Source organism: Pan troglodytes, chromosome X (genome assembly GCF_028858775.2).
Source record: "Pan troglodytes isolate AG18354 chromosome X, NHGRI_mPanTro3-v2.0_pri, whole genome shotgun sequence".
Lineage (NCBI taxonomy): Eukaryota > Metazoa > Chordata > Mammalia > Primates > Hominidae > Pan > Pan troglodytes.
This window is the reverse complement of record NC_072421.2, coordinates 62,767,382-62,789,688: the sequence shown is the minus strand read 5'-3', so window position 1 is coordinate 62,789,688 and position 22,307 is coordinate 62,767,382. Positions and strand designations below refer to the sequence as shown.

The 22,307-nt window shown below is 36.2% G+C and overlaps 1 protein-coding gene across 16 annotated transcripts in view; it reads right to left on the bottom strand.

The window, feature by feature from the left end:
• Positions 1-22,307, bottom strand: part of ZC3H12B (zinc finger CCCH-type containing 12B) — a 461,523-nt gene that overhangs the window by 366,677 nt on the left and 72,539 nt on the right. For 9 of the 16 annotated variants that reach the window (XM_063803880.1, XM_054676379.2, XM_054676381.2 and 6 more), the window contains one exon: positions 15,927-16,076. The exons of the other annotated variants lie outside the window; for them this stretch is intronic. The gene's annotated coding sequence lies outside the window, so the exon portion shown is untranslated. The remainder of the gene's footprint in view (positions 1-15,926; positions 16,077-22,307) is intronic. 16 annotated transcript variants of the gene reach the window in all.

Sequence of the window (22,307 nt, the reverse complement as noted above, 5' to 3'; positions counted from 1 at the left end):
ACACTTCAACACTGTTTTATGTTATTTTTCTTATTAATACAAGAAGACAGGAATGTCAGGCCTCTGAGAACAAGCTAAGCCATCATATACTCTGTGACCTGTGCATATACATCCAGATGGCCTGAAGCAAGTGAAGAAACACAAAAGAAGTAACAATGGCTGGTTCCTGCCTTAACTGATGACATTACCTTGTGAAATTTCTTCTCCTGGCTCAGAAGCTCCCCCACTGAGCACCTTGTGACCCCCGCCCCTGCCTGCCAGAGAACAACCCCTTTGACTGTAATTTTCCATTACCTACCCAAATCCTATAAAACTGCCCCACCCCTAACTCCCTTTGCTGACTCTTTTTTCAGGCTCAGCCCACCTGCACCCAGGTGAAATAAACAGCCTTGTTGCTCACACAAAGCCTGTTTGGTGGTCTCTTCACACGGATGCATATGACATATATATTCTAGTGTGTGTGTGTATATATATATATATATATATATATATATACACACATATATACACACATACATATATAATAGAGCCATTAAAATTGATATACAAAGAGATACACTCAAAAAACACTATAGATATATCAAAATGAAACTCTAAAAACTGTTCAAGTACCACACAAGAAGGCAAGAAAGGGTGAACAAAAAAAAGACACAAAGAATATTCTGAAGCAAACAATAAAAGGGCAGACTTATAAGCCCTAACACATCAATAATTACATTAAATGGAAATAAAATAAATACACCAGCTAAAAGAGAGATTGATAGAGTAGATTAAAAAACATGACCTAACAATATGCCACCTACAAGATAATCACTTCAAATATAATAAATAAGTTGAATATAGAAAGACAGAAAAAGATACAACACACAAACCTTAACCAATGGAAAGCAGGAGTGCCTCTGTTGATATTAGCTGAAGTAGATATCAGAGTAAAGAAAATATGAGAGACAAAGAAGAAAATTATATTATAAAAGGCCAATTCACCAATAAGTCTCAGCAACCATAATTGTGAATGCACTAAATAATAGAGCTTTAGAATGTGTGAAGTGAACACTAGGAGAATTGAAAAGAAAAATAGACAAATCTTATAATTTTAGTTGGAGACTTCAACAAACCTCTCTTAACAAGTGATAGAACAATTATAAAATAAGCATATAGAAGAATGCAAGAACACTACAAACCAAGAGGAATTAATCAATATTTATTTAGAATAATCCACTCCAAAACAGAATACACATTCTTTCAATGCACCAACAAAACATATGTCAATATAGACCATATCTGGACCACAAACAAAATTCAAAATATTTAAAAGAACTGAAATCATACCAAGGGTGTTTTCCAACCACAATGAAATCAATCTAGAAATGGATAACAGAAAGTTAATAGGAAAATCTACAAACACTTTGACGTTAAACAACAATCTTCATATTCCATAGGTCAAGAAGAAAATCTCAGGAAAAATAAAATATATTGAACTGAGAAAAACAAAAATATAACATCAAAATTCCTAAGATACTACCCCATTCTCCATGATGTGATTATTACACACTGCATGCCTGTATCAAAACATCTTTGGACTTGGATTAAGATGGCAGATAGGTGGCAGAACTAGCTTGCAGCTCCTACTTGGATAGACAAAGCAGCATGTGGAGACTGACATTGTGAACTTTCATCCAAGAACTACCACAGAAGCATACCAGGAAAGCCAAGAAACCACAGACCCTTTGAAGGAACTAGGTCACTGCTACAGGCTCCCTAAAATGCCAGAAAAAATGTGAGTCTGCTTGCTTTTTCAACGAGGAGGCTCGTGGTCTGGGACAAGTTCTCAGTCTTGGTAGCTGGCTGCCTGGAAATAGACTGGTGCTATTGGTGGGGAAAACGATGAAAGTGAGACTGACCTTTGGGAATGTAAACTGTGTGGGAGGGGGGTGAGGCCTGTGACTGCCAGCTTTCCCCTACTTCCTGACAACTGTATGACTTAGCAGAGGCAGCCATAATCTCCCTGGGAATATAACTTCAGTGGATTGAGAACCATATCCCCATCCTCCACAGCAGCCACAGAAAGCCATGCCCAAGAAGAGGCTGAGCTGAGACATACCTATCCCTGCCACAACCAGCCGGTCTTTCTCTACCTACCCTGGTAGCCAAAGACAAAGATCATAATCTCTTAGGAGCTCTGTGGCCCTACCCACCACCTGAAAAACCTCAATACTTAACCAGGTGTCCCTAGGGCAAGTTTGCATCCTCCCTATAGGACTGCCACCTCCTGGCTGGAGGTCAACCAACACAAAACCAATGCACTAAGCAAAAACACAACCAAGAACCATCCTAGAGTCCACTTCACTCTCCTGCTACCTCCACTAGAGCAGGTGCTGGTATCCACAGCTGCAAGACCTGATGATGAATCATGTTACAGCTTTCTTTGCAGACATTTCCAAGTGCTAGCCCGGAGTCTGGCAGCTCTGCTGCATGGCTAGACCCAGAAGAGCAAAAGCAATCACTACAATTCAGTTCTAAGGAAGCCCCTTTCCTAGGGGAAGGGGGAGAACACCACACCAAGGGAGCACCCTGTGGGAAAAAGAATCTGAACAGCAGCCCTTGAATCCCAGATCTTCCCTCTGACATAGTCTACCCAAATCAGAAGGGACCAGAAAATCAATTCTGATTAATATGACATAGCAAGCTTCTTTAACACCCCCAAAAGATCATACCAACTCACCAGCAATGGATCCAAAACAAGATTAAATCTCTGAATTGCCAGAAAAAGAATTCAGCAGGTCGAATATTAAGCTAATCAAGAAAACACCAGAAAAAGGTGAAGTCCAACTTAAATAAAAGCATTACACAAAATATAAAAGGAAAAATTCTTCAGTGAAATAGATATCATAAATAAAAAACAATCACAATCTTGATTTCTGGAAATCAAGGACACACTTTGATTAAATATAAAATATGTTGGAAAGTCTCAGCAATAGAATTGAACAAGCAGAAGAAAGAGCTTCAGAGCTTGAAGACAAGGCTTTTGAACTAACCTAATCCATCAAACCAAAGAAAAAAAAAGTAAAAAAAAAAAAAATTGAACAAAACCTCCGGAAGCTTTGGACTATGTTAAACGTTCAAACCTAAAAATAATTGGTGTACCCAAGAAAGAAGAGAACTCAAAAAGTTTTGAAAAAAATATTTGAGGGAATAATCAAGGAAAACTTCCACATCCTTGCTAGAGATCTAGACATCCAAATACAAGAATCTCAAAGAACACCTGGGAAATTCCTCACAAAAAGATAATTGCCTAGGCACACAGACATCAGGTTATCTAAAGTCAAGATGAAGGAAAGAATCTCAAGAGATGTGAGGCAAAAGCAACAGGTAACCTATTAAAGAGAACCTATCAGATTAGTAGCAGATTTCTCAGCAGAAATCATACAAAGTAGAAGGGATTTGGATCCTATCTTAAGCCTCCTGGAACAAAACAATTATCAGCCAAGAATTCTGTATCCAGCAAAACTAAACCTCATAAATGAAGGAAAGATACCATATTTTCCAGATACACAAATGCTGAGAGAATATGCCACTACCAAGCCAGCACTACAAGAACTGCTAAAAGGAGCTCTAGATCTTGAAATAAATTGACTCAAAATATACCAAATACACTCAAAATATACCAAAACAGAACCTCCTTAAAGGTTCTGAATGAAAAAAAAAAACACACACAAACACACAAGGTATTCAGGCAACAAACAGCACAATTAATAGAATAGTACCTCATATCTCAATACTAACTTTGAAAGTAAACGGCCTAAATGTTCCACTTAAAAGATATAGAATGGAGGAACAGATAAAAATTCACCAACCAAGTTTATGCTACTTTCAGGAAACTCCCCTAACCCATAAGAATTCACACAAACTTAAGATAAAGGGGTGTAAAAAGATATTCCATGCAAATGGACACCAAAAATGAGCAGGAGTATCTATTCTTATATCAGACAAAACAAACTTTAAAGCAACAGCAGTTTAATAGACAAAGAAGGAAATTATATAACGATAAAAAGGCCTCATCCAACAGAAAAATTCTAAATATATATGCACTTACCACTGGAGCTCCCAAATTCATAAAACAATTACTATTATACCTAAGAAATGAGATAGATGGCAACACAATAATAATGGGGGACTTTAATATTCCATTGACAGCACTAGACAAGTCATCAAGGCAGAAAGTTAACAAAAAACAATGAACTCAAACTATACTCTACAACAAATGGACTTAACAGATAATTACAGAACATTCTACCCAAATATACATTCTATTCATCAGCACATGGAATATTCTTCAAGATATAAGATAGTCCATAAACAAGTCTCAGTACATTAGGAAAATCAAAGTTATATCAAGAACTCTCTTAGACCACAGTGGAATAAAATTGAAAATCAACTCCAAAAGGAACTTCCAAAACCATGCAAATAAAGCAAGTACATGGAAATTAAATAACCTGCTTCTGAACAATCATTGGTTTAACAATGAAATCAAGACAAAAATTTTAAAATTCTTTGAACTGAATGATAATAGTGTCACAACTTATCAAAACCTCTGGGTTACAGCAAAAGTGGTGCTATGAGGAAAGTTCATAGCATTAAATGCCTACATCAAAAAGTCTGAAAGAGCACAAATAAACAATCTAAGGTCACACGTCAAAAAATTGGAGAAACAAGAAAAATCCAAACCCAAAGCCAGCAGAAGAAAAGAAATAATGAAGATCAGAGCAGAAATAAATGAAATTAAAACAAAAAAATTACAAAAGATAAATGAAACAAAAAGCTGGTTCTTTGATAAGATAAAAAATTTGATAGACCATTAATGAGATTAACCAAGAAAAGAGGAGAGAAAATCCAAATAAGGTCAATAAGATATGAAATGGGGGATATTAAAACTGATATAACAGAAATATAAAAGATTTTTGAAGGCTACTATTAACACCTTTACATGCAAATACTAGAAAATCCAGAGGATATGGATAAATTTCTGAAAATACACAACCCTCCTAGATTAAACTAAGAAGATATAGAATCTCTAAACAAGCCAATAACAAGCAGCAAGATTGAAATGGTAATTTAAAAATTGCCAAGAAAAAAAAGTCCAGGACCAGACAAATTCAGAGGTGAATTCTATGAGATATTCAATGGAGAACTGATAACAATCTTATTGACACTATTCCAAAACACAGAGAAAGAGGGAATCCTCCCTAAATCATTCTAGGAAGCCAGTATCACCCTAATGCCAAAACCAGGAAATAACATAAAAAAAGAAAACTACAGACCAATATCCCTGAAAAACATAGATGCAGAATCCTCAAAAAAATACCAGAAAACTGAGTCCAACAGCATATCAAAAAGATAATCTACCATAATCAAGTGGGTTTCATACCAGGGATGCAGAGATGGTTTAACATATGTAAGTCAATAAATGTGATACATCCAATAAACAGAATCAAAAACAGAAATAACATAATGATCTCAATAGACACAAAGAAGGCATTAAAAAAATACAGCATCCCTTTACATAGAAAACTTCCAGCAAAATTGGCATAGCATGGACATAACTTAATGTAATAAAAGCCATCTATGACAAACCTACAGCCAACATTATAATGAACAGGGAAAACTTTGAAAGCATAGCCACTCAGAACTGGAACAAGACATGATTCCCACTTTTACCACTTCTATTCAACATAGTACTGGAAGTCTAGCCAGAGAACTCAGACAAGAGAAAGAAATAAAGGGTATCCAAATCAGTAACGAGGAAGTCAAACTGTCACTGCTTGCTGATGATATAATCATACACTTAGAAAACCCTAAAGACTCATCCAAAAAGCTCCTAGCTCTGGTGAATGAATTCAGTGAAGATTCAGTATAAAAAATTAATTTACACAAATCAGTAGCTCTGCTATACACCAACAGTGAACAAACTGAAAATCAAATCTATAACTCAACCCCTTTCACAAGAGTTGCAAAAAAAAAAAAAAAAAAAAAACAACAACAACTTAGGAATCTACCTACCCAAGAACATGAAAGGACTCTACAAGAAAACTATATTACACTGCTGAAAGAAATCATAGATGACAAAACAAATAGAAACACATCCTATGCTCATGGATGGGTAGAATCAATATTGTGAAAATGAACATACTGCCAAAAGCATTCTACAAATTCAATGCAATTCGAATCAAAATACCACCATCATTCAACACAGAACTAGAAAAAAACATGGTATTCAAATGAATAGAAGAAGGGGGAATCCTACTTAACTCATTTTATGAGGCCAGCATCATCCTGATACCAAAGCCTGGCAGAGACACACACACAAAAAAAGAGAATTTTAGAACAATATCCTTGATGAACATTGATGTAAAAATCCTCAATAAAACACTGGCAAACCGAATCCAGCAGCACATCAAAAAGCTTATCCACTATGATCAAGTCAGCTTCATCCCTGGGATGCAAGGCTGGTTCAACATATGCAAATCAATAAATGTAATCCATCAAATAAACAGAACCAAAGACAAAAACCACATGATTTTGTCAACAGATCCAGAAAAGGCCGAGGACAAAATTCAACAGCACTTCATGCTAAAAACTCTCAATAAACTAGGTATTGATGGGATGTATCTCAAAATAAAAAGAGCTATTTATGACAAACCCACAGCCAATATCATACTGAATGGGCAAAAACTGAAAGCATTCCCTTTGAAAACCGGCACAAGACTTGTTAACTTTCTGTCTCGTTGATCTGTCTAATGTTGACAGTTGGGTGTTAAAGTCTCCCATTATTATTGTGTGGGAGTCTAAGTCTCTTTGTAGGTCTCTAAGGACTCACTTTATGAATCTGGGTGCTCCTGTATTGGATGCATATATATTTAGGATAGTTAGTTCTTCCTGTTGAATTGATCCCTTTACCATTATGTAATGGCCTTCTTTGTCTCTTTTGATTTTTGCTGGTATAAAATCTGTTTTATCACAGACTAGGATTGCAACCCCTGCCTTTTTTTGTTTTCCATTTGCTTGGTAGATCTTCCTCCATCCCTTTATTTTGAGCCTATGTGTGTCTCTGCACGTGAGATGGGTTTCCTGAATACAGCATACTGACGGGTCTTGACTCTTTATCCAATTTGCCAGTCTGTCTCTTTTAATTGGAGAATTAGCCCATTTATATTTAAGGTTAATATTGTTATGTGTGAATTTGATCCTGTCATTAAGATGTTAGCTGGTTATTTTGCTTGTCAGTTGATGCAGTTTCCTCCTAGCCTCGATGGTCTTTACAATTTGGCATGTTTTTGCAGTGGCTGGTACTGGTTGTTCCTTTCCATGTTAGTGCTTCCTTCAGGAGCTCTTTTAGGGCAGGCCTGGTGGTGACAAAATCTCTCAGCATTTGCTTGTCTGTAAAGGATTTTATTTCTCCTTCATATATGAGGCTTAGTTTGGCTGGGTATGAAATTCTGGGTTGAAAATTCTTTTATTTAAGAATGTTGAATATTGGCCCCCACTCTCTTCTAGCTTGTAGACTTTCTTGAATTGAACTCAGCTCTGCACCAAGTGGACCTCATAGACATCTACAAAACTCTCCACCCCAAATAAACAGAATATACATTCTTCTCAGCACCACACCACACTTATTCCAAAACTGACCACACAGTTGGAAGTAAAGCACTCCTCAGCAAATGCAAAAGAATACAAATTATAACAAACTGTCTCTCAGACCACAGTGCAATCAAACTAGAACTCAGGATTAAGAAACTCATTCAAAACCGCTCAACTACATGGAAACTGAACAACCTGCTCCTGAATGACTACAGGGTACATAAGGAAATGAAGGCAGAAATAAAGATGTTCTTCGAAACCAATGAGAACAAAGAAAGACACAACATACTAGAATCTCTGGGACACATTCAAAGCAGTGAGTAGAGGGAAATATATAGTACTAAATGCCCACAAAAGAAAGCAGAAAAGATCTAAAATTGACACCTTAACATCACAATTAAAAGAACTAGAGAAGCAAGAGCAAACACATTCAAAAGCTAGCAGAAGGCAAGAAATAACTAAGATCACAGCAGAAATGAAGGAAATAGAGACACAAAAACCCTTCAAAAAATCAATGAATCCAGGAGCTGGTTTTTTGAAAAGATCAACAAAATTGATAGACTGCTAGCAAGACTAATAAAGAAGAAAAGAGAGGAGAATCAAATAGATGGAATAAAAAATAATAAAGTGGATATCACCACCGATTCCATAGAAATACAAACTACCATCAGAGAATACTATAAACACCTCTGTGCAAATAAACTAGAAAATCGAGAAGAAATGGATAAATTCCTTGACACATGCACCCTCCCAAGACTAAACCAGGAAGAAGTTGATTCTCTGAATAGACCAATAACAGGCTCTGAAATTGAGGCAATAATTAATATCTTACCTACCAAAAAAACTCCAGGACCAGACGGATTCACAGCCGAATTCCACCAGAGGTAAAAGGAGGAGCTGGTACCATTCCTTCTGAAATTATTCCAATCAATAGAAAAAGAGGGTATCCTCCCTAACTCATTTTATGAGGCCAGCATCATCCTGATACCAAAGCCGGGCAGAGACACAACCAAAAAAGAGAATTTTAGACCAATATCCTTGATGAACATTGATGCAAAAATCCTCAATAAAATACTGGCAAAAAGAACCCTGCAGTACATCAAAAAGCTTATCCACCATGATCAAGTGGGCTTCATCCCTGGGATGCAAGACTGGTTCAACATATGCAAATCAATAAACATAATCCAGCATATAAATAGAACCAACGACAAAAACCACATGATTATCTCAATAAATGTAGAAAAGGCCTTTCACAAAATTCAACAACCCTTCATGCTAAAAAACTCTCGATAAATTAGGTATTGATGAGACGTATCTCAAAATAATAAGAGGTATCTATGACAAACCCACAGTCAATATCATACTGAATGGGCAAAAACTGGAAGCATTCCCTTTGAAAACTGGCACAAGACAGCGATGCCCTCTCTCACCACTCCTATTCAACATAGTGTTGGAAGTTCTGGCCAGGACAATCAGGCAGCGGAAGGAAATAAAGGGTATTCAATTAGGAAAAAAGGAAGTCAAATTGTCCCTGTTTGCAGATGACATGACTGTATATCTAGAAAACCCCATCGTCTCAGCCTAAAATCTCCTTAAGCTGATAGGCAACTTCAGCAAAGTCTCAGGATACAAAATCAACGTGCAAAAAATCAGAAGCATTATTACACACCAATAACAGACAAACAGAGAGCCAAATCATGAGTGAACTCCCATTCACAATTGCTTCAAAGAGAATAAAATACCTAGGAATCCAACTTACAAGTGACGTGAAAAACCTCTTCAAGGAGAACTACAAACCTCTGCTCAATGAAATAAAAGAGGATACAAACAAATGGAAGAACATTCCATGCTCATGGATAGCAAGAATCAATATCGTGAAAATGGCCATACTGCCCAAGGTAATTTATAGATTCAATGCCATCCCCATCAAGCTACCAATGACTTTCTTCACAGAATTGGAATAAACTAATTTAAAGTTATATGGAATCAAAAAAGAGCCTGCACTGCCAAGTTAATCCTAAGTCAAAAGAACAAAGCTGGAGGCATCACACTACCTGACTTCAAACTATACTACAAGGCTACAGTAACCAAAACAGCATGGTACTGGTACCAAAACAGACATATAGACCAATGGAACTGAACAGAGCCCTCAGAAATAATGCCGCTTATCTACAACCATCTGATCTTTGACAAACCTGAGAAAAACCAGAAATGGGGAAAGGGTTCCCTATTTAATAAATGGTGCTAGGAAAACTGGCTAGCCATATGTAGAAAGCTGAAACTGGATCCCTTCCTTACACCTTATACAAAAATTAATTCAGGATGGATTAAAGACTTAAATATTAGACCTAAAACCATAAAAATCCTAGAAGAAAACCTAGGCAATACCATTCAGGACATACGCATGGGCAAGGACTTCATGTCTAAAACACCAAAAGCAATGGCAACAAAAGCCAAAATTGACAAATGGGATCTAATTAAACTAAAGAGATTGTGCACTGCAAAAGAAACTATCATCAGGGTGAGCAGGCAACCTACAGAATGAGAGAAAATTTTCGCAACCTACTCATCTGACAAAGGGCTAATATCCAGAATCTACAATGAACTCAAATAAATTTACAAGAAAAAAACAGCCCCATCAAAAATGAACGAAGGATATGAACGGACACTTCTCAAAAGAAGACATTTATGCAGCCAATAGAGACATGAAAAAATGCTCATCATCACTGGCCATCGGAGAAATGCAAATCAAAACCACAATGAGATACCATCTCACAACAGTTAGAATGGCGATCATTAAAAAGTCAGGTAACAACAGGTGCTGGAGAGGATGTGGAGAAATAGGAACACTTTTACACTGTTGGTGGGACTGTAAACTAGTTCAACCCTTGTGAAAATCAGTGTGGCGATTCCTCAGGGATCTAGAACTAGAAATACCATTTGACCCAGCCATCCCATTACTGGGTATACACCCAAAGGATTATAAATCATGCTGCTAGAAAGACACATGCACACGTATGTTTACTGCAGCACTATTCACAATAGCAAAGACTTGGAACCAACCCAAATATCCAACAATGATAGATTGGATTAAGAAAATGTGGCACGTATACACCATGGAATACTATGCAGCCATAAAAAAGGATGAGTTCATGTCCTTTGTAGGGACATGGATGAAGCTGGAAACCATCATTCTGAGGAAACTATAGCAAGGACAGAAAACCAAACACTGCATGTTCTCACTCATAGGTGAGAATTGAACAATGAGAACACATGGACACAGGAAGGGGAACATCACACACCGGGGCCTGTTGTGGGGTGGGGGGTGGGGAGGGATAGCATTAGGACATATACCTAATGTTAAATGAGAAGTTAATGGGTGCAGCACACCAACATGGCAAATGTATACATATGTAACAAATCTGCAGGTTGTGCACATGTACCATAAAGCTTAAAGTATAATAAAAAATAAAAAAAAGGAAAACTGGCACAAGACATGTATGTCCTCTCTCACCACTCTTATTCAACATAGTGTTGGAAGTTCTGGACAAGGCAATCAGGCAGGAGAAAGAAATAAAGGGTATTCAATTAGGAAAAGAGGAAGTCAAATTGTCCCTGTTTGCAGATGACATTTCTAAATATTTAGAAAACCCCATCGTCTCAGCCCAAAATCTCCTTAAGCTGATAAGCAACTTCAGGAAAGTCTCAGGATACAAAATCAATGTGCAAAAATCACAAGCATTCCTCTACACCAATAACAGACACACAGAGAGCCAAATCATGAGTGAACTCCCATTCACAATTGCTTCAAAGAGAATAAAATACCTAAGAATCCAACTTACGTGTGATGTCAAGGATCTCTTCAAGGAGAACTACAAACCACTGCTCAAGGAAATCAAAGAGGACACAAACAAATGGAAGAACATTCCATGCTCCTGTTTAGGAAGAATCAATATCATGAAAATGGCCATATTTCCCAAGGTAATTTATAGATTCAATGCCACCCCCATCACGCTACCAATGACTTTCTTTGCAGAATTGGAAAAAACTACTTTAAAGCTCATATGGAACCAAAAAAGAGCCCACATTGCCAAGACAATCCTAAGCTAAAAGAGCAAAGCTGGAGGCATCATGCTACCTGACTTCAAACTATACTACAAGGCTACAGTAACCAAAACAGCATGGTACTGGTACGAAAACAAAGATATAAACCAATGGAACAGAACACACCCTCCAGAAATAATACCATACATCTAGAACCATCTGATCTTTGACAAACCTGAGGAAAATCAGCAATGGGGAAAGGATTCCCTGTTTAATAAATGGTGCTGGGAAAACTGGCTAGCCATATGTAGAAAGCTGAAAATTGACCCCTTCCTTATACCTTATACAAAAATTAATTCAAGATGGATTAAAGACTTAAATGTTAGACCTAAAAGCATAAAAACCCTAGAAGAAAACCTAGGCAATACCATTCAGGACATAGGCATGGGGAAGGACTTCATGACTAAAACACCAAAACCAATGGCAACAAAAGACAAAATTGACAAATGGGATCTAATTAAACTAAAGAGCTTCTGCTCAGGAAAACAAACTACCATCAGAGTGAACAGGAAACCTACAGAATGGGAGAAAATTTTTACAATCTACCCATCTGACAAAGGTCTAATATCCATATTCTACAAAAAACTTAAACAAATTTATGAGAAAAAATCAAACAACCCCATCAAAAAGTGGGCGAAGGATATGAACAGACAATTCTCAAAAGAAGACCTTTATGCAGCCAACAGAGACATGAAAAAATGTTCATCATCACTGGCCATCAGAGAAATGCAAATCCAAACCACAATGAGATACCATCTCACACCAGTTAGAATGGCGATCATTAAAAAGTCAGGAAACAACAGGTGCGGGAGAAGATGTGGAGACATAGGAATACTTTTACATTGTTCATGGGACTGTAAACTAGTTCAACCACTGTGGAAGACAGTGTGGCAATTCCTCAAGGATCTAGAACTAGACATACCATTTGACCCAGCCATCCCATTCCTGGGTATATACCCAAAGGATTCCAAATCATGCTGCTGTAAAGACACATGCACATGTATGTTTATTGTGGCACTATTCACAATAGCAATGACTTGGAACCAACCCAAATGTCCAACAATGATCAACTGGATTAAGAAAATGTGGCACATATACACCATGGAATACTATGCAGTCATAAAAAAGGATGAGTATGTCCTTTGCAGAGACATGGATGAAGCTGGGTACCATCATTCTGAGCAAAGTATCACAAGAACAGAAAACCAAACACTGCATGTTCTCACTCATAGGTTGGAATTGAACAATGAGAACACTTGGACACAGGGTGGGGAACATCACACACTGAGGCCTGTTGTGGGTTGGGGGGAGGGGGGAAGGATAGCATTAGGAGTTATATCTAATGTAAATGACGAGTTAACAGGTGTAGCACACCAACATGGCACATGTATACACATGTAACAAACCTGCATGTTGTACACATGTACCCTAGAACTTAAAGTATAATAAAAAAAAGAAAAAAACATCCTAAAATTGAAATGCAACCAGAAAAGAGCATGCATACCCAAAGCAAGTCTTAGCAAAAAGAACAAATCTGGAAGCAACACATTATCTGACTTTAAACTATAGTATAAGGCCATAGTCACCAAACCAACATGGTATTGGTATAAAAATAGACATATAGACCAATGGAACAGAATAGAGAACTCATAAATAAACCCAAATACTTACATCCAACTGATGTTAGACAAAGCAAACAGAAACGTAAAGTGAAGAAAGGACATCCTATTCAACAAATGGTGCTGGGATAATTGGCAAGCTATATGTTGAAGAATCCAAGTGGATCTCATCTCTTACCTTATACAAAAATCAACTCAAGATGGCTCAAAGACTTAAATCTAAGACCTGAAACTGTAAATATTCTAGAATATAACATCAGAAAAACCCTTCTGGAAATCAGCTTAGGCAACGACTTCATGACCAAGAACCCAAAAGCAAATGCAACAGAAACAAAGATAAATAGATGGGACCTACTTAAACTAAAAAGCTTCTGCACAGTAAAAGAAATAATCAGCAGAGGTAACACACAACCCACAGACTGGGAGAAAATCTTCACAGCTGATACATCTGACAAAGGACTAATATCAAGAATCTAAAAGGAACTCAAATGAACAAGAAAAAAACAATCCCATCAAAAAAGTAAGGAAAGGACATGAAGAGACAGTTCTCAAAAGAAGATATACAAATGGCCAAAAAGCATATGGAAAAATGCTCAACATCACTAATGATCAGGGAGATGCAAATCGAAATCACAATGTGATATCATCTAACTCTTGCAGGAATGGTCATTATCAAAAAATTTAAAAAATACATGTTGGCATCAATGTAGTGAAAAGGGAAGGCTTTTATACTGTAGGTGGGAATGTAAACTGGTACAACCACTATGGAAAACAGTGGGGGAGATTCCCTAAAGTACTAAAAGTAGGTCTACTGTTTGATTCAGCAATCCCACTACTAGGTATCTACCCAGAGGAAAACAAGGCATTATACGAAAAAGATACTTGCACATGCATGTTTATAGCAGCACAATTTGCAATTGCAAAAATATGGAACCAGTCCAAATGCCCAACAATCAATGAGTAGATAAAGAAAATGTGGTAAATATATACCATTGAATAGTATTTAGCAAAAAAAAATGGATGAAATAATGGCATTCACAGCAACCTGCATGGAAGTGCAGACTATTATTTTAAGTGAAGTAACTCAGCAATGGAAAACCAAATATCATCATGTTTTCACTCATATGTTGGAGCTAAGCTATGAGGATGCAAAGGCATAAGAATAATACATTGGACTTTGGGGACTCGGGTAAAAAGGTGGTGGGTGGCAAGGGATAAAAGTCTACACATTGGGTACAGTTTACCCGGCTTGGATGATGGGTGCACCAAAATCTCAGAAATCACTACTAAAGAACTTATTCATGTAACACATACCACCTGTTCCATAAAACCTATGGAAACAGAAAAATAAAAAAAAAATAAAAATTTCATGTACCCCCTAAATATATAAACCTATTATGTACCCACAAAAATTTTAAAACTTTTTAACGTAAAAAATACATTGTAAACATTTGTGGAAAGTAAAAAAAAAAAAAAAATCCTGAGACACAACTAACGCAGTGCTGAAAGAGAAATTAATAGCACTAACTGAATAAGTCAAAAAAGAATAAAAGTCTCAAGTTCATAATCTGAGCTCCCACCTCAAGAACCTAGAAACAGAACATAATCCCAAAACAAGTGAAAGAAAGGAAATAGTAAATAAAATCAGATAAATCAATGAACTTGAATAAATTATTTTAATATTAGAGAAAAATCAATTAAGCAAATATCTGGTTCTCTGAAAATATCAATAAAATTAGTAAATCTCAATCAAGATGGACAAAGAAAAAGGTAAAAAACACAATTTATTAGTACCAAGAATGAAACAGGGGATGTGACTATACAACCTGCACACATGAAAAGAATAATATGGTAATACTATGATGAGCTCTTCACACAGACATCTGACAACTTAGGTAAAATAAACTGTTTATTAAAAAATAGAAACTCTCACAAGAAATTCAATATGAAATATATTATTAGAATAGCTCTAGAACTCTAGAGGAAAATTGAATTCATAATTTTAAAACTCTCAAAAAGAAAACTCCAATCACAGATGGTTTCACCAAGTCTACCAAGTATTAAAAGAATTATAACCAATTGTTTATAATCTTTTCCAGAATGTAAAGAATTCTTTCCAATTCATTTTATGAAGCTACTATTTCACTGATATCAAATTTAGAACAAAAAAACAGTACAAGAAAACTGCAGACCAATATCCCTCATGAACAAAATACAAAAATATTTAGCAGACTACTGGCAAATAAACTTCTGCAGAAAATTTTAATATGTATCATGACCTACTGGGCTTCATTCCAGTGGTATAAGACTTGCTCAATATTCAAACATACAAAAATCAATGTACTTCACCATATTAACAGGTTAAAGATGAAAATATATATATATATATATATATACAAGCATATCTCAGATATTGCAGTTTCAGTTCCACACAACTGCCTAAAGCAAGTATCGCAATAAAGTGAGTCACATAAATTTTTCGGTTTCCCAGTGCATATAGACGTTACGTTTATACTATACTTCAGTCTCTTAAGTGTGCAATAGCATTATGTCTAGAAATGTACATACCTTAATTTAAAAATACTTCATTGTTAAAAATGCTATCTGAGCCTTCATTGAGTTGGAATGTTTTTGCTAGTGGAAGGTCTTTCCTCGATGTTGACAGCTGCTGACTGATCAGCGTGGTGGTTCCTGAAGGTTGGAGTGCTGTGGCGTTTTCTTAAAATAAGACAACAATGAAGTTTGCAACATCAATGGATTCTCATGCAAGATTTCTCTCTAGCATGCAATGCTTTTAGATAGCATTTTTTTTTTTATAAAACAAGGTCTCATTCTCTCACCCAGGTTGGAGTGCAGTGGTGTAATCATGGCTCACTGCAACCTCAAACTCCTGGCCTCAAGTGATCCTCCCACCTTGGTCTCCCAAATCACTGGGATTACAGGCATGAGCCCACACATCTTGCCTGATAGCATTTTACCCACATTAGAACTTCTCTCAAAACTGGAGTCAATCCTCTCAAATCCTGCCACTGCTTAATCAGCTAGGTTTACGTAATATTCTAAATCTTTTGTTGTCATTTCAACAATGTTCATAGCATCTTCACCAGGAGCAGATTCCTCTCAAGAAACCACTTTTTTGCTGAGCCATAAGAAGCAACTCTTCATCCATTATAGTTGTATCATGAAATTGCAGCAATTCTGTCACATCTTCAGGCTCCACTTCTAATTCTACTTGTCTTGCTATCTCCATCACATCAACAGTGGCTTCCTCCACGGAAGCCTTTAACCCCTCAATCCATAAGGGTTGGAATCAACATATTCCAAATTCCTGTTAATGTTGATATTTTGACTTCCTCCCCTGAAGTACAAATGTCCTTAATGGCATCTATAACACTGAATCATTTCCAGAAGGTTTTCAATTTATTTTTCCAAGATCCATCAGAAGAATCATTATCTCTGGCAGCTAGAGCCTTATGAAATGTATTTCTTAAATAAGACTTGAAAGTCAGAATTACTCATTGATCCACAGGCTGTAGAAGGGATATTCTGTTATCAAGCCTGAAAACAACATTAATCTGTTTGTACATCTCCATCAGAGCTCTTCAGTGACTAGATGCATTGTCAATAAGCAGTAATATTTTAAGAGGAGTCCTTCTGAGCAGTAGGTCTCAACAGTGGGCTTAAAATATTCAGTACACCATGCTGTAAACAGGTATGCTGTCATCCAGGCTTTATAGTTCCATCTATAGAGCTTAGACTTAGTAGATTTAGCATAATTTTTAATGGTCCTAGGATTTTAGAATGGTAAATGAGCATTGGCTTCAACTTAAAGTCACCATCTGCATTAGCCCCTAACAAGAGAGTCAGCCTGTGCTTTGAAGCCAGACATTGACTTCTCCTAGATGGCAGCTCCTTCCAATAGAAGGGTGTTTTAACAACATTCAAAATCTGCTGTCTATTGTAACCACCTTCCTCAACTATCTTAGCTAGTTCTTGTGGAGTACTTGCTGCAGCTTTTCCATCAGCACTTGCTGCTTCATCTTGTATTTTTATGTTATGAAGACAGCTTCTTTCCTTAAACCTCATGAACCAACTTCTGGTAGCTTCCAGTTTTTATTCTGCAGCTTCTTCACCTCTCTCAGCCCTCATATAATTGAAGACAGTTAGGGCCTTGCTCTGAATTAGGCTATGGCTTAAGGGAATTTTGTGGCTTATTTGATCTTCTATCCAGACCATTAGAAGTTTCTTCCAACCACCAATAAGACAGTTTTACTTTCGTGTCATTTATGCGTTTACTGGAGTAGCACTTTTAATTTCTTTTAAGAACTTTTACTTTGCACAACTTGGCTGTTTGGTGCAAGCAACCTGTTTTCAGACTATCTTGGCTTTCAAAATGCCCTCTTCACTAAGTGTAATCATTTCTGGCCTTTGATCTAAAGTGAGAAATATGCTACTCTTCTTTTCACTTGAACATTTAGAGGCCATTGTGTCTCAGAAAATAGGGAGACAAGACGAGAGGGAAAAAGACAGGAAATGGGAGGGGAAGGGGGTTAATGGCCAGTCCATGGAGTAATCAGAACACATACATTTATTGATTTAGTTTGTCATCTTATATGGGCACGGTTTGTGGCACCTCAAAACAATTAGAATATAGCATCAAAGATAACTGATCACAAATCACCATAATAGATATAATGACAATGAAAAAGGTTGAAATATTGTGAGAATTATCAAAATGCAACACATGCTTTTGGAAAAATGGCACCCATAGACTTGCTTGACATAGAGTTGCCAAAACCGTTCAATTTGTAAAAAAAATAATAATAAAAAAATAAAAAAATAAAAATTGCAATACTTGCAAATTGCAATAAAGTGAAGCACAATAAGACAAAGTATATATATCCTTCAGTGCAGAAAAAGCATTTGCTAAAATTCAACACATGTACATGATAAAGACTCTCTGAAAACCAGGAATACATGGGAACTTCCTCAACTTGATAACATCTACAAAATGCCTACAGCTAGCATTATACTTGATTGTGAAAAGCTGAATGTTTTCTCCCTACAATTAGGAACAAGGCAAGGATGTATGCTCTTACTACTCCTAATTGATATAGTTCTAGTCACTCCAGACACTGCAATAAGGCAAGATAAGGATATAACAGTATACAAATTGGAAAGGAAGAAATAATAGTATCCCTATTAGCAGATGATATACCGTCTATGTAGAAAATCCCAAGGCACCCACAAAACACTCCCAGAACTAGTAAGTGAATTCAGCAAGGTCTCAGGATACAAGATCAACATAAAATCAAATGTATCTCTAAATATTAGCAATGACCATGTGAACAACAAAATTAAAAATACAATACCATTTATAATTTACATTTGGCCAAAACGCTGAAATACTTAGGTATAAATATAACAAAATATAGAGAGGATCTGTATGCTGAGAACTACACAATGCTGATGAAAAAGTATTAGGGGAGATTTAAATAGATGCAGAGATATGAATTCATGGATTGGAATACTTAAAATAGAAATATGTCAATTTTCCCTAAATAAATATACAGACTTAACACAATTCCTACAAAAATCCTAGCAAGATATTTGGTAGATATAGACAAGATTATTCTAAAATGTATATGGAAAGATAAAGAAACTAAAACAGTTAAAACAATTTTGAAAAGAAGAAAGTGGAAAGAAACATTCTTCCTGATTCGAACAGTAATCAAGATTGTGTGGAATTAATGCTGGAATAGACAGGCTAGTGGAACAGAAATAGACCCACATAAATATGCCTAATTTTTGACAGAGGTGCAAATTCAAGTTGCCTTTTCAAAAATGGAATGCTGGAGCAATTGTGCATCCATAGGTAATAAACCTCTATCTGATTCTTATGTCTTATACCAAAGTTACTCAAAATGGATCAGAGACTTAAATGTAATACAACAAACTATAAAACTTTTAGCAAAAAAAAAAAAAAAAGCAGAAGAAAATACATAGGATCTAGGGCTAGGCAGAATTTTTAGACTTAACACCAAAAGCACAATGCATAAAAGAAAAATCGATAGACTGAATTTTATCAAATATAAAATTTTTGTTCTGCAAAATACCCTGTTAAGAAGATGAAAGACAAACTACAGGCTAGGAGAAAATATTTAACTGCATATCCAATAAAGGACCAGTATCTAGAATGTAGTCTCAAAACTCAAGAGTAAAAATAAATCAAATTAGAAAGTAAGTAAAAGGCATGAAAATACATTTTAGCAAAGAGGATATACAGATGGCAAACACGCACATAAAAAGATGATCAACATCACTAGCCACTAAGGAAATGCAAATTAAAAACACAAATGAGATATCACTGCACACCTGTCAGATGGGCTAAAATACAAAGTAGTCCAATAAGCACAGGAAAAGATGCTCAGCATCATTGCTCATTAGGGAAATGCAAACCAAAACCATGAGATACACTTCATGCCCACTAGGATGGCTATTAACAAAATGATAATAACAAGTGTTTATGAAGATGTGGAGAAATTAGAACCCTTATACATTTGCTGGAGGGAATATAAAATGGTACGTCTATTTTGCAAAACAGTCTAACAGTTTCTCAGTAAATTAAATCTAAAGTTAGCACATGACCCAGCAATTCCACTCCCTGGGTGTACACTCATGAGAACTGAAACAATGTGTCACCAAAAAGACTTGTACAAAAATGTTCATAGCAGCATTATTCATAACAACCAAAAGACAGAAACAACCCAAATGTTCATTAACTAGTGAATGGATAAACTACATGTAGTACATCTATAAACAGAATATTGTTTGGGCATTAAAATGAATGAAGTACTGATACAGGCTACCACATGCATAGACCTAGAAAACATATGAAGTGGAAGAAACTAGTCACAAAAGACCACAAATGTTATGATTACATTTAGATGAAATGCTCAGAATAGACGAAGCTGTTAAAACAGAAAGTAGATTAGTGGTTGCCTTGGGCTGGAGGAAATGCGTTGATTAGGGGATGATGGCTAAGAGATGCAGGATTTATTTTTGGGGTAATGAAAATGTTCTAACATGAATTGTAATGGAATCATAACTTTGAAAATACTAAAAGCCATCAAATTGTACACTTTAAGCAGGTGCATTGTATGATGTATAAATTATATCTCAGTAAAGGTGTCCCCAAAGTAAAATAAAATGATGAAGGCAACAATAATCTGGTGGCTAATAAGAGTATTTTAGTCATTATGTACTCTAGGAATATACTGAAGGAGGTTGCTTATGTTGAATTGTACTAGTACCTGAATTAACCCTGAAGTACTGGCACCATGGTAAAACTGGACGTTTCAGGCAAAAGCTGGGGCAAACCCAGAAAACCTTGGAGATATGTATAGTCAGCATTACATAATCATGTTTTGGTCAACAATGGATCACATATACGATGGTGTTCCCATAAGATTATGATAGAGCTGAAAAATTCCCATCATCTAGTGACTCTGCAACCATTATAACATTGTAGCATAAGACATTACTCATATGTTCATGGTGATGCTGGTGTAAACAAACATACTATGCTGCCAGTCATACAAATGTAGAGCATATGCAATTACATACAGTAAATAATACTTGACAATGATAATAAACAACTATGCTACTGGTTTCTGTATTTACTTCACTATACTTTTTATTGTTAGAGTATACACTTTCTACTTAGTTTTTTTTTTTTTTAAGTTAACTGTAAAACAGCCTCAGGCAAGTCCTCCAGGAGGTATTCCAGAAGGCATTGTTATCATAGTAGGTGACAGCTTCATGCATGTTATCGCCCCTGAAGATCTTCTAGTGGCACAAGATGTGGAAGTAGAAGAGAGTGATATTGATGATCCTGGCCCTGCGTTGGCCTACGCTAATGTGTGTGTGTCTTCATTTTGACAAAAAGTTTTAAAAGTTAAAAAAAATTAAATTAAATTAAAATTGAAAAGCTTATAGACTGAGGATATAAAGAATATATATTGTATAGCTATACAATGTGTTTGCGTTTTAAGCTAAGTGTTACTATAAATAAATTAAAAAATTAAAACGTTTTTAAAATTCATGAAGTTAAAAGTCATAGTAAGCAAAGGTTAATTTATTATTAAAAATATAAAAATAAATTTTCTGTAGCCTAAGCATACAGTGTTTATAAAGTCTACAGTATGTATAGCAATGTCCTAGGTTTTCACATTCAATCGCCACTCACTCACTGACATACCCAGAGCAACTTCCAGTTCTGCAAGCTCCATTCACCATAAGTGTCAAATACAGGTGTACCATTTTTAATCTTTTATACCATATTTTTACTGTCCATTTTCTATGTTTAGAGACACAAACACTTGTCTTTGGGTTACAACTGCCTGCAGTATTTACTATAGTAACAGCTGGAGAAGTTTGCAGCCTAGGAGCACGAGGCTATACCATACAGTCTAGTTGTGTAATAGACTTGTATTAGTCCATTCTAATGCTGCTATAAAGAACTGCCCGAGACTAAGAAAGAGGTTTGACTCACAGTTTCGCAGGGCTTGGGAGACCTCAGGAAACTTACAATCATGGTGGAAAGGGAGGCAAACATGTCCTTCACATGGCAGCAAAAGGGAAAAGTGCCGAGCCATAGGGGGAAAGCCCCTTATAAAACCATCAGATCTCGTGAGAACTCACTCAATATCACGAGAATAGCATGAGGGTAACTGCTCCCATGATTAAATTACCTTCCACCGGGTCCATCCCATGACACATGGGGATATGGGAACTACAATTCAAGGTGAGATTTAGGTGGGGACACAGAGCTAAACCATATCGAGGTATACCATCTAGGTTTGTGTAAGTATACTCTATGATACTCACACAATGACAAAATTGCCTAACAATCCATTTCTCAGAAAGAATCCCTACAGTTAAGTGATA